At 33.5% G+C, this 12,809-nt stretch overlaps 1 pseudogene; it reads right to left on the reverse strand.

Moving 5' to 3' along the window:
• Positions 1–5,894: 5,894 nt before the first annotated feature.
• LOC101706302 (rab GDP dissociation inhibitor beta pseudogene) lies at positions 5,895–7,337 on the reverse strand (annotated as a pseudogene).
• Positions 7,338–12,809: the final 5,472 nt, after the last annotated feature.

Raw genomic sequence — 12,809 nt, forward strand, 5'->3', positions numbered from 1 at the left:
GTCTCCATTGTTTGTGCTGAAAGCTTACTGTTATTGAGGTTTCCTCAATATTTATCTGCGAAAGTCATTATTTCTCTTTCAGCTTTAAATACAATTTCTTTGAGTGATGAATTCAAGATACATTTTTTTCTACAGTTTAAATATTTTACTTCCTGTTCTTCTTGGTTGTATTTTTTCCCCATTTAGTTTATTGGTACATTTTAGGTATACAATAGTTACATTCATCATTGGGATCCTGTACCTTTATATGATGTATCTTGGTTCTTAGTTTTTCCCCATTCCCCTGCCCTCCCTTCACCCCCTCTACCCTTCCCTGTTTACAAAGACTTTGTTTCCATGTTTTTCCTTTTCTCACATTTTTTCTTTTCCCACTTTCCTTTCCCAATCCCCTCCCACTTTCCCTATTGCTTTAGACATTTTCTTCCTATTTCATAATATCAGTTATACATTTTGATTCTTATTTACACTTTTAGTTTTTCACTTGGTTGTATTATTTTTAAAGAGAAGTCTAGTAATTCTTGTCTTTGATCCTTTATAGATAAGGTGTTCTTTTTGTTTTGCACTCTGACTTCCTTCAAGATTTTATTTTGAATTTGATTTTTTTCCAGATTGAAAACAAAAAGTGTTTTTGTAATTTGATTACATACCTTGGTGAAGAATTTTTGGCATTTATCTTATTTAGTATGGACTGAACTTTTGGAATATATGGTTTGGTGTCTGTCAAAACTATCAGTCATTATTACTTTAAATATTTTTTCTTCTGTTCCTTTTTTCTTCTTTCCTTATGGTATCCCATTATACAGATATTACATTGTTTGCAATAATCATTACATTTTTGAATATTTTCTGTTATCTTTTTCATTTTTCTCTTTGCATTTGGGTGTTAGAAGTGCTTATTGGCATCTTCAACCTCACTGATTCATTCTTGTCCTGTGTTCAGTCTACTCATGAGCACATTAAAGGCATTCTTCATTTCTATTACAATATTTTTGACATCTAAAATTTCTTTTGATCCTTCCTTAGTATTTCTTTTTGTATACTCATGATACTCATCAATTCTTGCATGTCGTTCACTTGTTAATGAAACCTCTTAGCATATTAGTCAGATTTATCTTAAATTCGTGTTCTGATAATGCCACAATGTCTTGCATGTCTAAGTCTGTTTCTAATGGTTACTCTGTTTCTTTAAGCTATGGTGCTTTTATTTCTGTTGTTATTATTATTGTCACTGTTTTTATGGATTAGTATGCTTGCAATTTTTAGTCAAATATCTAATATATCACATTGGCTTCAGGAGCAGGCTTCTGCTGCAATGGACTGTGAGTCTCTGTATTTCTCTATTTCTCAGACTTTTGGACAATCTATTTTTACTGTGACCTAAATTCTCTGATGGATTTAAAAATTGAAATAGATCACAGAAAAATAAAGGAAATCATTGAAATTGATATCTGGGCCTTTAATGTGATTAACAAAATGTACAACTCTTTAGCTAGATTGACCAAGGGGAAAAAAGTGAAGACTCAAATCACTAGAACAAACAAACAAACAAAAGAAACAAAGGGCATTACTACCAATATAAAAAAAAAACAGGTTATGAAAATACTATTAATAGTAATTGTTGAAGTCAAGGAATATGTTATTCAATCTTATTCTTTACAAAAACGTGTTGATATAGATCCCTTGAATTTTTATATAAATGTTAGAGTTAGCCTATCAATTTCTTAATTGAAACATTCTGATGACTTTGATTATGATTGTAACCCACCTTTAGGTCAATTTGTGGAGGTTACTTATATTGAATACCAAATCTTTCAATCAGTGATCCACTGATAAAAAATTAACAAAGAGGTAACTGGGAAGGAGGAAGGTACTGTTTATGGTATTTGATAATTTTGAAGCTTAGGTATGCTCACTGTTGTTGATATCAAGCTATGAATTTGGTGTCATTGAATGTGAAGTCAGGATAGAGATAGATGTTCAATTAGATCTCATGAGCCCATCTGAACCACCTGTATATCAGCATTACTTCTAATCCATGAATACAATATTGTTAATTTAGTTAAGTCTGTAACTTCTGTAGAAATACTTTGTCATTTTCACTGTAGTTGTTTACAAATCCTTCATTCGATTTATTCCTAGGTAATTGATATTTTATGCTATCCCAAATGGTATTGTTATCATTTTTATTATTTAATTTTATTTTCCATTTTTGGCTAATACAAAGTGATTGAATTAGTTTTCATATATGCTAAGAATGTAGGTCAACTGGAATTTTGGTATATTGCTTATGATTGTGTACAATAATATAACTGATATGGAAAAATTGACAGTTTCTTTTAAAGTTGAACATATTTTTGCCCTACAAAACATCAATTCCACTCTTTGGTATTATCCAATAAGAATGAAATACATGTTCATAAGAAATACTTGAAAAGATGATTTATAGCTGATTATTCCATAATAGTCAAAATCTGAAAATAACCTAAATATCTATCAATTGAAATGGATAAATAATTTATGATTTAGCTATACAATGGAATCCTTCTAACCAAAGAAAGCAATGAACTACTAATATACTAAACAATATGACTCAATCTCAAAAGCAAAAGACAAACAACATTCTGATTTTATTTGCTTTCAATCCAACAACAGCTAATATTAGTCTATGGTGATAGTAATCAGAAATATTTTCCTCTTGGTGGTGGATGGAGTTTGACTGGAAAAAGGCAAATGACAATTTTCTGTACATTTAGGAATATTATATATTTGTAAATGTTACGCATCTTGTTTTTGTGAAGTTATACATTTGTCAAACCTAAACAGTGCCTTTTAATTCTGTGCACTTTTATTATAGTAAATTATACCCAAACAGAAGAATGCTTCAAGACTTATTTAAAAATATTTTCTTAATACAGTGCAAAACTGGAAAGCAAATTATAGATATCCAAACAAACAAACCTGAAAATCAAGTGTGAAGTTTAATTTTATGTGTCAACTCAGCTAGGGTATGATACTCAAATATTTAAAGAAACATTTTTCACAAGTTTCTATGAAGGTTTTCTTTTTTTTTTTTTTTTGGATGAGATTAACCTTTAAATCAACAGACTTCAAGTAAATCAGATTATCTTTCATAATGTGGGTGGGCTTCATTAGGTTAAAGGCCTTGATAGATAAAGACTGACTTCCCTGGAAGAAGAGGCACATCTACCCGCAGATCACTTCTAAACTTGAACTGTATTTCCTCCCTGGGTCTCTAGCCTGCCACACTGCTCTGCAGATTTTGGATCTGGCAAGCCTCCACCGTAACAGTGAGAATTGCCACAAATCTCTGTCTGTCTATCTATCTATCTATCTATCTGTCTATCTATCTATCTATCTATTTATCTATCTATCTATCTATCTTTTATATATCCATATATCCTCTTAATTACAGAGAATCCTGACTCATATACCAAATGAGAGCAAGAACCCAGGAGGGTAAGTAACACACCATATACATTTATCGTTTTAGGGCATTTGTTGAAGGACACCAAATCAAGCTATGTTTATATAGTCCCTCTGGACCCAGGAGAAAGTAGACAAAGTGCAGGGCTTACCCAAAATGAGGAGTCTACTAGGAGGTCCCTGACCCATAAACAAATCCAGAGGTCCAAAAATCTATATTCTCGGTGTCAATATAAATCAGAAATAAACTGACCTCCACACCAGAGGAACTGTCAGGGAATTTCCCTCAAACCTTAGCACTTAGAATCAAAGGGAAAAATTATCTGCCTTGAAAATGTGTAAACAGTCAGCCCTCGTGGGAGTTTGAAACCTGAATTCATAATGCGTGGATGATCTAAATGAAATCCACAAGCTAAGAATGTAGTATAAAGTGATTCCAGGCTAGCAAGAGTACCAGGATACCTGGCAAAATAATACAAATCATTTTGGAGGAAATTACTTCAATAGAGACCTCAAAGAAGTTACATTTTTAAAGGGTCCAGAAATTCAGGCACTGCTACCGTTTGAATGTTTTTGTCTACTCCAAAATTCATGTATTGGAAATTTAATCCCCAATATAATAGTACTTGGAGGTGGGACCTAAAAGGAGAGGTTTAGGTCATTAGGACAGAGGGACTCCTGGCAGGATTGTTACCCCTAGAGAAAGAGCTTGTAGGAGGGGTCTTCCTCTCTTCTGCCATATGAAGATGCAGTGTTGGCCCTTTTTGCCCTTCCATTTTTTCCAATATGAGGATGTGGCAAAAGACCCTTACCAAGTGCCATTGTCTTGATCTTGGACACTTCCAGAATGAAGAAAAATGTCTTTGCTTTTTATAAATTACCCAGTCTCAGTTATTCTGTTATAGCAGCACAAAACAGACTATGATAGGCACAAAGTAAAAAATAAAAAGAAACAAAAACTAAAGCAAATACACACATAAAGCAAGATGTCATAAAAAAGAATCAGAAAGAAAAAGACATCAGAGGCAGATAGACACACAAAAGTAAGACAATGGAATTATCAGATGCAGAGCATAAAGTGAATATGTCTCATGTATTAAAATAATGGAGACTGCAAATATGTTAAGGAGCAAAAGAGTATAGAAAGATCAAACAAACATAAGAACAAGCTTCTAGAAATGAAAAGTATAATTAAGAAAACAAAATTAGAAAATTAGTAAGCTCAGGGGATTTATTTGAAAAGGTCTCATCAGCCTTCTAGAAAATGATAATGAAAGTATGGAGAATTTTATAGTCCTTTATTTATTTTTAACTTTTCATATTACCAGTGAGTTAAAGTCTGATTTCTGGTAGAAACTGATAATAATTTTGAAATTTAGCTTGAAAATATAATGCTTATTTCTAAAAATTAATAGTAATAGAAGACATTTTCACTGACACAATAAAGATAATTATGAGCACACACAGATTCAGAACTCAATTTCAAAGAAATTTTAATCATCTGCAAATGCTTCCTTTTGTTCTAGATACCACATCTTTTTTCTAAAATATCCTCATAAGATTTCTTAAAATATCCTTAGGAATACAGATGATATCAAATAAATATTTTTAAATGTAATTTCCTGAAGTTTTAAAAAGCCTAGGTTTCCTTCAAGTAATAAATCTTCAAATAGATTTTTTTCCATGATGGATGAATTCCTTTTTCTTTTTCTTTTTCTTTTTTAGTTTACAGAATTTGGCTTTATTTTGCAGTACAGAAATCATTTGGAGGCATTTTGAGACAGACATCATTAAAGCAGAGGCTCTGTCAAATCAATACTGCATTGCAGCTTGGTCCATTGAAGAAGCTACACCTGGGATACAAAAGATGCTTCTACGTTTTACCTGCCTTGTACATAAGTTCCTTTCCCCTTCTCTCAATTTTCCTAGGTTAAAACAACACATACTGGCTTTCTCCAAACACTCCCTTAGTATAGAGTTGGTTAGAAATACATGTCCACATGAACCAAACTTGTGGCTATACTATTTGGGCCCTGCCCATAATTATTTGATTATAACACAAAATACATACAGGGAAAACTTAAGGATGCTGTCCTAAAGTAAGGAATATTCAATTTAGAATCTCACTAATGTCAAGATGGCACACATTGTATGGACCCAGCTCTTGAGCAGCAGAAACACAAAACTGCAAAGTCTACACTGATTAAAAGATACAAACACTGTATCAAGTGCTCTGAATTGGTATCACAACCTTTTTAAAACTGTTCCTTCACTAGAAAAAAGCCAGCTCAGTTAAATTGCAACAGTAACCCATCAATCTGAATAGCCAATCCATGAAAAGTTAATACATAAGATTAGAAAGATGAAGGGGAATATTCACTGGTACAGCACTCTTCAATCTCCATTGTGATTGCAAAAGCAGGCCTTACAATATTGATTTCATACAATATGTATTATTTGCCAAATTTTTAATTTGTCCCAATTAGATATTAACAAGTACTGATGTTAGTCTTCTCCATAGATGTCATTTTTCTTGAGCTTCATTTCCTCAAAGTCAAACTCAGATCCTGTCATCCTTTTATAGATGTCTTTAATGTCATCACAGGTTGTCTTAAAGTAAATTGTAGCATCATATGCACGGGAAATAAAGATCTGGCTGTCTGTTCCCAAGTCCTTTGGTACAAGGAGGTCACTGATGCTAACAAATTTCTCTTCAATTGGTTCCAAGAGCTCCAAAGCTGGTCTGACTTCTTTCTCAGGTTCCTTGGTTTCCACAGTTGTACTAACAATAGCAATGTACTTCCCTTGTGCTGCCACGTTGTGTGCAGAGGAGATCATGCAAACATAGATATCTGATTTTCGATTGACTTGGTTCTGTGGAATAATTATCTGACAGGAATTGACATCATTGGTATTCTTGATGGGGTGGCTGAGGATGCATATAACTCTAATTACCTGGCCCACTTTTTCTACCCGATCTTTTACATAACTTGGGTCACAGATGAGCTGCTTACAGCAAGCAATCTCTCCTTCAGATTTTACACCAAGCACTTTTCCATTCTGCACAATTATTTCTTCAATTGGTTTATTCAGCATGTAGGTATTTATGTACCACCATGAATAGCACTTAGCCTTGCAAATCCTTGTGGCAGTTCTCCAAGGCCATAACATGGACAAAGGTATGGGCTTTTGCCATATTTTTCAAAAGACTCGCTGTAAAGTGTAATTCTATCAATGGTCTCACAACATGGCTGATCTAAGTAGTCATCAGTTCGGTATAATGCAAGAGAATGACCAGTAAAATCTATAACATCTTGGCCCAGGTCAAATTTCTCATACAGATCTCGCACTGTGGTCTTCTTAGGATCAACGCCCTCCAAAGTTCTAGGGTCTTTTTCATCAAAGTCGGCAACATACACTAGGAACTTTCTGAAGTGACATTTTCAAAGAGTCCCATTAAGCTAGATGCCAGGGTTTCTGCTTCAGTAGAAGGAACTTTGTAGATTTTTCCTCCCTTATAGACAAAACTCCCTTCGATCACTTTGAAATCCATGTATCGAGTAACTTCTGTATACAGCAGCATCTTAACTAGCTGACCATTAGCCACCAGGAACTTGGGAATTAAGTCAACATTCCAGTCTCTTCCTCTTCCCATTGATGCTGGAGGTACTCCTGGTAATTTAAATCTTTTGTATAAATCTTCCAGTGGTGTTATAGATGCACTTTCTCCTCCATAATATGGATTTTGATCCATGTGAAGAACTTTCTTCCCATTCACTGACATTATACCTGACAGGAGACATTCCGTCAGGCGGGTGCCCAGCACAATCACTTCGTATTCCTCATTCATGACTGGGTAGGGCGAGGACTGAAGATCCGAAAGAGGAGAAAGCGCCGGGTCTCCGCTGTCACCCTAAGGGAGGCGGGAAGATGCTCAGGCCATTCTCCTACCGGAGGGAAAAGGGAACACCAGAGGAGAGGTAAAATGGAGCTGATGAGGAGGCAAGGCCAGCTGCCACCTCAGAGGGGAAGAGAAGAGCAGGATGGATTTCTTACAGAAGCTGTAAGGCTCAGATTCACAAAGACAAGCCTACTTTTAAAATAATTAATATAAGTGAAACTCTCAAATTTGGAATCCTGTATTTCACTAATTGTTTTGTTCCTCAGCCTTATATGTCTTACTAACATAGAGAATAGGAAAGTAATTAAATTGAACTAGAAAACATTCCTCTGGAATAAACTGAGTAAGTAGACTTTTCCAAGTGTTTTCATGCCCCCAAATCAGAAAAAGGCCATTCAGAGAAACTAGTTGCAAGATTAATTCATGGCTAAAGATCACAAAATGCTGGACAATTTATGTTCCTGTCTTTACTAGCCTGAATGGAAATTATCAGTGCTGTGTTTTGGACAAACAAAGCAGAGGAAAGTGCCACTATTAAATTACTGTTAGTAGGTGCATTGTCAGGATACTGTATAACTTGGGACAACACTAACCCAGAAAATTATAAAAGCAAAATGGGTTTATTGCAGATGGATGAATCTGCAGACATTATTAAAAGTGCTCAGTTAATAGCACTAATTAGAGTTCCTCAAGAGAAATGCTTTATAGAACATTATTAGTTCTGCAAAGGCATGCCAAAATAAACCACTGAGTATTAAATAATGAAAGCAATACATAAATAAATAAATACATAAATACTTGGAAACAAGGTATTGAATAAATATTGTGCATATTTTGTGTTTATTGTATAGCTGAAAAGACAGACACAAAGGCTTTGTTTCCAAATACTTCAGAAAGTGAGAACCAATGGTTATTCACTGAATGTTTCTATGCGTAAAACATCAATGCTATTAAATTGACGATCTGACAAATTAGTATACTACATTTCATACTATGCTAGTTCTGTGTTAAACAAATTTGGTAGAAAGGTGTCCTTCCGAGAATGCTGAATGTTGACTGGCAGACTCTTGGGTTGACTGCAGTATCTGTACTTTTCATTGCCTTTGACCTATTTTGTAGCTCTGTAAGGATGAAAGTTGCCTTGTAGAGGGCTGATGGCGATGAAGTTCTTCTTGGTTGATGATAACGTAAGCAGTCCTGTTCAGAGAGATGCAAATGAGCTTTGTTCTACAGGTATACAACTGAATTTTTCCCTTGTGGGAGAAATGATTCCAAGTGTTACATTTTATTGTCCTTTGGTTATTGACCATTTTGCATCTATTAGTAAATTCACTCAGCCTTCACCATCTGTATAAGTCTATGGATTCTCCTTTTACTTGTCTTAACTTCTTATTGGTTCACTCATTAATGAATTAGATATAATCTTTGACTTATCTACATTTTAGAATTGTATATGAGTAACAATTTTACATTTTAAAAAATGCTTTTAATAATGGAAATGAGTTGCAGTTTTTCATTAAAGTTTAAAAACTATTTTGTCTGTATTCAAAATTAAAAAGCAGTCATACTATTTATATTTTATCCTTACCATATTTGTAAGAAAAAATTAAAATGTAACATTTGGTTTCACTGTGTTCCACAGATAAAAAGTTGACCATATAATTTTTGTGTTGCTCCAACTAGAATATTTTGTGCAAAGCACACTGTTAATAATCACACTGGCACAATAGGTTGAAATTACCAGAATCCTAGACAAACCAATATTGTCTTGGGCAACCCAGTATGTATGGTCGTACTATACACAAGTGACCCTAAATCCTTGTAGATTATACCAGAATGCAATACTGTACAAATGTTAATATTTATGTGTGCCATGTTGTGAAAAATATTTGGAAGTACTCATAATTATACAGTATATGAATATACTATAATGTATTAAGTCTTTTGTTCATGAGTATTTAAATTGTTTTCTAATTTACAATCATGAGTGATCTTGGAAGGAGCATTTTTGTGCATACCTGCTTTTATGCACATAGGAGGTTTTCTCTAGGATGTAATCCTGGGAGAATCACTACTGGATGAAATGTACAAATATAGTTCAATTTTTAAGAAGTCTCCAATGTCTTTGTCACAGAATTTGCATTCATTTATATTCATACATTGGTGTTAGAAATGTTATCCAGTCATATCTTTGCCAGCACTTAGTAATATTAGATATGTGGATGATTATTGATGTGATGAATATGAAATTGTATGTCACATTTTCCATATGCCTTTCCCTAATAATAATGAGCTTAAACATTTCTTCTAGTATCCATTGTCTATTATGTTGCTTATATAAACTGTAAATTTCCTGTTATTTATGGATTGTCAGTAAAAAATGTTCTTAGTTTTAATGTCAGATTTATCAGTTTATTTGTGCTTTTTGCATCTTAAGAAATGTTTTCACACCTTAGAGTCATAGAAAATTATTCTATATTTCTTTTGAAAACTTTCAGAATTTGCTTTTCACACACAGTTCCTTAAGAAACCTTGATTTTTGTTTAGGAGCAAGATGTGATACCAATTATGGTTAATTTTCTTTCCTCACAGTAATAACCAATTAATCCAGATCCACTTACTTCATTGCTCATTCTTCCCCCTCTAATCTCCAAGATTTACTTTCCCTCAGATCCTAAGTATTTGTCTCATAACTCCTTCTCTGTTCCACTGATGTCTTTGCCTTTCCTATGGCAGTGCCATACTGTCTTACTCTACCTTTTTAATATACTTTGGTGTCTGATAGGGCAAGACCCTCTACCTGGTCCTCTCCAATATTTTTGGAGTATTTTCAGACCTTTCAATTTACTACATAAATTTTGAATTAACTGGTTCAAATTCTCTGAAAATAGTTCTATAACTTTGCAGGGAATTATTTCAAATTATAATGAAAATATGAGATAAATTGTTATATTTAGGATATTAACACTGGCTATTAATAAACATGGTACATTGGTTCATTTATTTGGGCACTTTTATTACTTTCCAGTGATACTTTATCCTATCCTCCAAGAAGGTTATGCATATATTTTATAGGGTTAATTCTCAGATACTTTAGGTATTTATGCCAATGTACATGCTATCACTTTTATAAATTATAATTGGCCTTTGAGTGTTGATCATGTATCTAGTAACCTTTCTGAACTCTTTTGAATTAAATCTAAAGGCTAGAAAGATAGAAACTAATTTTTTCCCTTGCAGGCAAGAGCCTTAGTTGTAATGTACACCTATAGGACTTAGAACCTGAATCCACATATCACGAGGAACAAGCGACATGTCTAAATTTATTGCCATGTTTGCTAAGAAACATCATTATAAAACCCTTTCTACAACACTTATAACGGAGGTTCTGGTATCTAGACTTTGGATTTCTGAGTTTTAAAATTCATTTTGCTAGAAATAAACAATTTATAAATTTTAAGTAACTTTTATTATGGGATACTGTTATAACTATTAATTTTTTTCCCATTAAGTTTATTGGTACATTTTTGGTATAAAATACAGTTACATTCATCATTCGGATCTTGTAGCTTCACATGATGTGTCTTGGTTCTTATATTTTTCCCCTTCCCTTGCCCTCCCTTCACCCCCTCCACCCTTCCCTATTTGCAAAGACTTTGTTTCCATGTTTTTTCTTTTCTCATACTTTTTCTTTTCTGTTTTTTCCTTTCCCCTACCCTTCCCACTTCCCCTGCACCTTTAGACCTTTTCTTTCTGTTACACGATATCAATTATACATTTTATAAATTACAATATCAAGATCTAGGAGACATTACCACAGATTTTACAGAATTTAAAAGGATATAGAAAGCATATTTCAAAAATCTGTTTTGAAATAAATTTGATAACTTCTAAGAAGTACCTTGGCAGACAAATTAATGAAACTAACTCTGGAGGAAATATAAAATTTGAATAGCACCTATTAAAGAGAGTATATTCCTAGCTTGAAAACCTACCTATATGACAACAGCAGGCTCATATACATTTTAACTGATAAATTATATCAAACAATTAAAGCAGAAAAAAGAGGGAACACTTCTCCCCTCATATGAGGAACACAACATTGTGTTAATCCTAAAACTGGATAAAGATAATAGAAGAAAAAGGTATGAACATAGATAGAAATTTGTTTAACAAAACAAACTCTTAGAAGTCAGATCTGGCAGGATATAGAAAGTGGTTTTGTTATAGGGATGGCAGCGTTGGTTCAGCATTGGAAGATCCACCCCCAAAAGTCATCATTTTAACAGAGGAAAGGAAAAAGCCATATAATCCTGTCACTAGTTGGAGAAAAAGTGTTGGACTAAATTCTACAGCTGTTCATGGTAAAAGCTATCAGGAGACTAGCAGTAGAACAGAACCTTCTTAACAGATTAAAGACATGTACTCCATACTTCCAGTGAGAATGCCTTATATGAATGGAGAAGGTTCAATGCTTTCTCCTTAAGGTGGGGAACAAGGGCAGATATGCTTACTCTTCATCTGTCTATTAAACTTTGAAACCTAGGCCCAAACCAAAATAGTCTGGCAATAAAATGACAAAATTAGGATAGGATTGACAAGGTAGAAGCAAAATCTTTATCTGTAGATGAAATGATCATCTACAGAGAAAATACTAAGAAATCTCTAGGAGCCCCTAGAACTTGTACTTGAATTTAGCAGGATTAGAAAACACAAGGTATATATATATAAATTCAGGTCTGTGTATACTTACTATAAATGAAGAACTGGATGTTGAAATTTAAAAGTTATGTAGGAGTACAGAGGACCCAGAAAAGCCAAAAACAAAAACAAAAACAAAAACAAAAACAGTGTTGGAAGACGTTTAGTACCTAATTTTAAGACTTCTTCTAAAGCTACAGTAATCAAGGCAGTGTTGGTGTAAGGAAAGACATATAGATCATTTGAATAAAACAGAGAATCTAGAAATAGAACCACACATACATGGTCCACTGAGTTTGAAAGATTATTTAACATTAGCATTTTATAGAATATAAACTCAATTCAACAGCCGAGGAAGAGATAGTGTTTTCAGCAATTGGCACTAGAACGCCTGGTATCCGTATATAAAAAATTAACCTCAACCCTTTATTTCCATACATGAAAATAACTTGAAGGGATCTATGAACCTAAATATGAAAGCCTAAAAGTCTAAAACTTTTAGAAGAAATTATAAGGGAAAATGTTTATGAATTCAGGGTAGGCATGAACTACCTAGTATACAAAAGACATGATGTATAAAAGAAAAGAATTGATAAATGAGATTCCATCAAAATTTAGAACTTTAAATGACATCATTAAAATGAAAAGTAGTCCTTAAACAGACCATATTTACAATCCATACAACCTATGACCAGGATATATAAAGAATTCTTAGAGCTCATTAATAGACAACCCAATTAAAAAGTAGACACAAGAAGATGAT

The sequence above is a fragment of the Heterocephalus glaber genome, unplaced genomic scaffold (assembly GCF_053883595.1).
Source record: "Heterocephalus glaber isolate CG9 unplaced genomic scaffold, H.glaber_assembly_v1.0 deba00001593, whole genome shotgun sequence".
Taxonomy (NCBI): domain Eukaryota; kingdom Metazoa; phylum Chordata; class Mammalia; order Rodentia; family Bathyergidae; genus Heterocephalus; species Heterocephalus glaber.